Source organism: Teleopsis dalmanni, chromosome X, assembly GCF_002237135.1.
Source record: "Teleopsis dalmanni isolate 2A chromosome X, ASM223713v2, whole genome shotgun sequence".
Lineage (NCBI taxonomy): Eukaryota > Metazoa > Arthropoda > Insecta > Diptera > Diopsidae > Teleopsis > Teleopsis dalmanni.
Window position 1 is genome coordinate 48,783,254 of NC_051848.1, and position 5,664 is coordinate 48,788,917.

A 5,664-nucleotide genomic window follows, 5' to 3' on the forward strand; every position below is an offset into this window, starting at 1 on the left:
TAAATTGATGAATTAACAAATTAATGCTCATTATTTATAGAAATTAAATATCTCACAATTTTTTTTTTTGATAATAGTTTCAGAAAATTTATCAAAAAACAAACAACCGACAAATCTTTAAAATTTACAAATTCAACAAAAATCTCAACAAAAACTGAAAGAAAAAACTGATACAGAAAATGAGATTTATTAAGAATTAATGACATTCTAAATACTTTTACAAAGTACAAAAGAAGTACTAAACAATGACTACTGCAATACTTACGGAGGAAAAGGATGCCCTTAAACACTTTCTCTAAGCAGAATAACATCATTATCGTTGCCTAGACAACCCTCCGGGTCTTTGCCTGCTAGCATCCATTCGTTTCGATCTCTCGCTTTCGCCCTCCAACATCTTAAACCAAAATCTTCGCCATCTTGGGCAATTCCATCTATCCATCTTAGTTTTGAAAGACCCCTGCTTCTATTTCCTGCACACTATCCAATCATAATGCGTTTTGGGGGGGGTGTGGTAATTTTGTTCTACTCTAATAATGTGTACTGCCCAATCTAAGCTCATTTGTTTTAATATGTTAATTGTAATAACAATATAACAACATTAAGTTTTTATCCGTTAGGGAATATCTCATATGTTGCCAACGTTTTTCATTCAATGCTACTGAAATTTGTAGCATTGACACAAAATGATTAAATAAGAGATAATATGGATCAGTCCTTCTGGAATTATGTAGTGTCGCAAGAGATCAATTTGACTGAAGTGGATCGGCTTCTCATTTAGGAATCTTGACTATTGTTAACAGATGACAATTCAGTACTCATATATTATATAACTTCAAAACTATATACATGTAAGCCCTAGTTTTTAATTTGTCGCTCCAATGATTTATCATACAATTCATATAACTTAAAAATGGGTTTTGTGACGATAATATGCCACATCTTTTTAAAATTTAAATTCTTCCTTTTTGGTAATATAATCGCATTATCTCATAAATGGAATAATGTATTGAGTCCATTGACCTGAATGTTTCACGTTATTGTCAACTACATAGAATATTACCTAGAAGCCCAATTCAACTTACTTTTTAATTATTATCAATCAGACTTTATAATTCAAATTAATTCGATTAGCTTTATTTAAGCACAGAGATAAATGTATAAAGTGATCAAATTTCTATAATTTTAAATGGAAATAATTGTAATTTTTCTATTAGCTAAAAGTGTGGCAAATGAATTTAATTCAACCTTTAACTTTGACTAACTTTATAACTAACTTTATCGAAAAATCCTAGGACATACGGAGCAAAATATCTACCGTAATCACTCTTATTGATATGACGTTCTGTGCAACTATAAGTTTCTGGAATTTCCATAATTTTCAAGCACAAATTCAATGGAACACTGAATGCAGTCTACTCCATTAGTCGTTTAGTGGTCACATCATACTACTACTGTTGCTAATCTATGAAACCTAGTACAGCTGTCTGTTTAATATTAAATGATGACAATATGTTACAATATGCAATAATCTAATATTAGGCAGGAACTAAAAATGCTTGCATACAGAACATTGTTCTTGTTTAACACTACTATATTTATATATATTATATATATATTATATTGTAGAATTGATCACTATATTTTATAATTATTGATATTTGTTTAAGTTATCAGCATTTATTATACATCAACATAGTTCCAAATATTGGAACCGTACTGTTCGTTATATTGGATGCTGATTTGATTTAAAAGACTCGGTCTTTGTATTGCAATTATAAGTCACATCTTTTTTTTTTTAAAGAAGTTATAATAAAGTACACTTTCTCTAATAATTATATTGGAATAAGTGTAACAACGTGTAACAGGAGTCTATTTTTCTCGAATGAATGTAAAAAAGTCGATTCACTTCGCAAAAACCCAACAAATCATCAGATTGTAATCTTCTCCATCAATAATACTTGTATTCTCGCTTTATGAAACTATAATAAAATATCAACATTATTTAGTAGTGTAAAACATAACTGAGATAATATATTCCTAATATTAATCGTCACATCATATAACATTGCACGCGATTCCAATAATGGAAAGTCGACTGTGAGGAGAATTAAAACATAAAGTCCACCGACGCATCCAAAATTTATAATACTTCAAGAATTTACTTCTTGACGTTTCACACACAATACACCTCTACCTCTATATCTTTTCTATAACTGTAAATCAATATATCAGACGAAAAAAATGGTTTTTTGGTTACAAAATTTTCAATAAAATTGAAATCTGCCTAGCCTCCTACTATTTATCCAAGTGCTTGAGTATAAATTAAATATAAACTCATTAAATAACAATTTTTAGAATTTGATCCAGTGAAACTAAATCAAAATCTTGCGACAGGCCTATTCCGTTGCAAATTCTACAGATCATGCTCATAAGTGTTAACGAAAAAACACTTTGAGATCTGTTGTAGCAATTAGCCAAGATAACTCAATTGTAATCATTGCTGTAGATGATGTTAACATTTAGAAACGTTTATGGATCTCTTCAACTCATCCATTTTGTAATCCTGTGCACAATTCTTTAATTTATAAAGTGTTTATATTAGTATATAGGCTTATAAAAATATTTTTTATCTGTTCAATAATACAAAAAATCATTTTTGCAAGAGCACTTCTACTAAATATTCGAACTCGAAATGAGATCTCATTAATAATCTAATTCGAGAGAGGATTAACCTCACAATATTCATACAAAACTAAATGAAGCGTTTAAACTTGATATTGAGAGTCACAGCAAATTCTCATCCAATATAAAATTGTCTGCCACGAAATAGAAATAATGGCATGGAACCACCAGGAATGGAAGAGAATTTGAAATATGCGACGGCAAATAAAAGATTTGATAAACATTTTAAACATAGTTAATTAAACTGAATTTTATCACTTGAATAAAGTATTGAATAATGAATAAACAAATTACCAGAACTTGTATATAATAGTAAAACTCACTTTATGTTTAGCAAAGGGATCAAAAAATGGAAGAGTTAATAATTTAATCAATTAAAAAAACTAACGATTCTACATACATTGTGACCGAAAAGCTTTCGGAAATTCTCATTTAAAATTCGCGCGCTGTATATTTTTCGATATTTTAGTTATGTGTTTGGCAGCACTGTCCTTAATAACTATGCAAAAATGAGCGCGATCTCAGACAGTTCGTTTACGGCAGCTGTTGAAACCAGTTCACCTCAGTAGTGCGTTGCGAAAAAAACAATGGAAAAAAATATTGAACAAAGAGTTTGCATCAAATTTTGTTTTTCGAACGAAATTTCGTGTGCAGAATCGTTGCGAATGCTACAAAAGGCTTATGGGGAATCAGTTTTATCGAAAACTCAAGTTTATGAGTGGTACAAAGCCTTTCAGGACTGTCGTACGACCGTCGAAGACATGCCGCGTTCTGGACGACCTTCGACCTCTACCACCGACGAAAACATTGAAAAGGCAAAGGAAATCGTGTTCAAAAATCCTCATGTGAGTGTTAGAGAGATAGCACGAGAGCTAGGCATCGGTCGTGAGATGGCTCGTTTGATTTTGGTGGACAATTTGTGTATGCGACGTGTCAACGCCCGGCTTGTTCCGATTCACCTCAATTTGTTCAACATTATCAACGATTTTAAGGCCAAACATTCAATAAATACCATCGAACAGCCACCGTATTCACCTGATCTTGCACCGTGTGACTTTTTCCTGTTTCCCAACCTCAAATTACCACTCAGAGGAACGCGTTTTGAATCCATAGAAGACGTAAAACAGAATTCGCAGAGGGAACTCAAAGCCATACCGGAAAGCGCCTATAAAAAATGTTTTTATGATTGGAAGAAACGTTGGCATTTGTGTATCGCTTCTAATGGAGCATATTTTGAAGGAGATAAAATAAATATTGATGAAGATTAAGAATTTTGCGTTTTATTTAAAATTTTCCGGAAACTTTTCGGTCACAATGTATAATTAAAAATGTTGCGAAGAAAAAATTTAAACCACCCACAAGTCCAGTCCACATTTGATAATTAGATCCAATAATCATGCTATGCAAGAAAAACAAAAGGCTTATCTTGTGCGTACTTGCACTTTGGCGTACTCGCCACTACCTGCACTAGGCAAGACTTGTTTACGTTCTACTAGCGGGAGCGTCGATCAAAACAAACAACGGACCTAATTACTGATAATAGACGTTGTGAGCGCATGTGCCTTTGCATCAATGCACGACCTCTTGTCGAATCATTCAAAACAACAACCGAAAACAATCAAGCATAAGCGATGAGGTCGGATTTTATGGACTTGTTATTGTTTTGCAAAATTTGAAAAACAATCTTTGACAATAACAAGGCAATAAATATTCACGGATAAACAAATGGGATAATATCAGGTTAATGATATTGCATTTTATTGATTGGATGCATAAGAGTAAAAAAACAAACAAGCAAGGAAACTGATATAAATATTCGTACATGGACTGAAAGGATAACAGTCTACACTGCACAAACCAAGCGTACACATTCATTATCTGTTTAATAAAAAATTATTTATCTACATAAAATATAAAGTCATTGCTTGTAAAGAATTCAAGATGAGCATGGTACTACAACCAAACATGGAAGTCTTTGTATATCGTCATAAGAAATTTGATAAGCGTAAGCGTTCCACAGATGAAAGCTTTGCTATAGACAATATTTTCATTCGGGAGCCTATTGATAATACAGAAACTCCATCTATAAACACAACTAATTTTGAAGAACTGAAGGATGAAGCAACGTATACACCAAATACCATCAACGATGGCGCTATACATATTTCCGATTCAAGCGACATTGATATCGTTAATGTAATAGAAGAAGAAGTTAATTTACCATCATCGAAAAGACGCAAGATTTCGCACTCCGATTACGATAGCGGTATCAATATGACCAACTCTTCCAGTTCAGCAGTTTCGACCTATTTACGAGAAACAGAAAAACGGAAAATGTACCATGATGATGATAGTAACTCTGTGGCAAGCACCGCAGAAACTGTGTCTACCGTCAGTAGCAACACACATTGCGTGACTCCCACACTGCTTAAGTTACTCCACTGTGCTACTCCTCTAGCTGCTTCCACTCCACAGCGTGATGACAACACATCAACTACAACTATACCCACTCCGTCGACCGCAGAAATATTGCAGAAAATTAGCGCGGAAACATTACAAAATATTTGCAAGTATCACGGAAATATGGTACGTAAATTTCCAAAGAAGGAGCGCTCTTCCAAAGAACAGGATCGCAGAAATAAAAACACTATTGCTTGTCGTATGAGCCGTCGGGTTAAAAAATTAGAACATATTGCCATCGAGGACCAGTACAAACATTTCGAACATAAGCAAGTTGAAATTTTTGATGAAGCTTTGCGCGCCACTGCCTATTTACATAAATTAATAAAAATGGTTGACTTGCCAAGAACCGTTGCCGAAACTCAAAAATCGTCACAGAAAGTCGAGATTAATAAACCAACAACATCATCTTTACAGGATAACGACATGCAAAAGCCGAAAAAACCATATACCATCGCCTTTCTTACAGGAAGCACTGAAGAATAGAACGAGCAAATATTTAGGAAAACTTTCGTTTATATT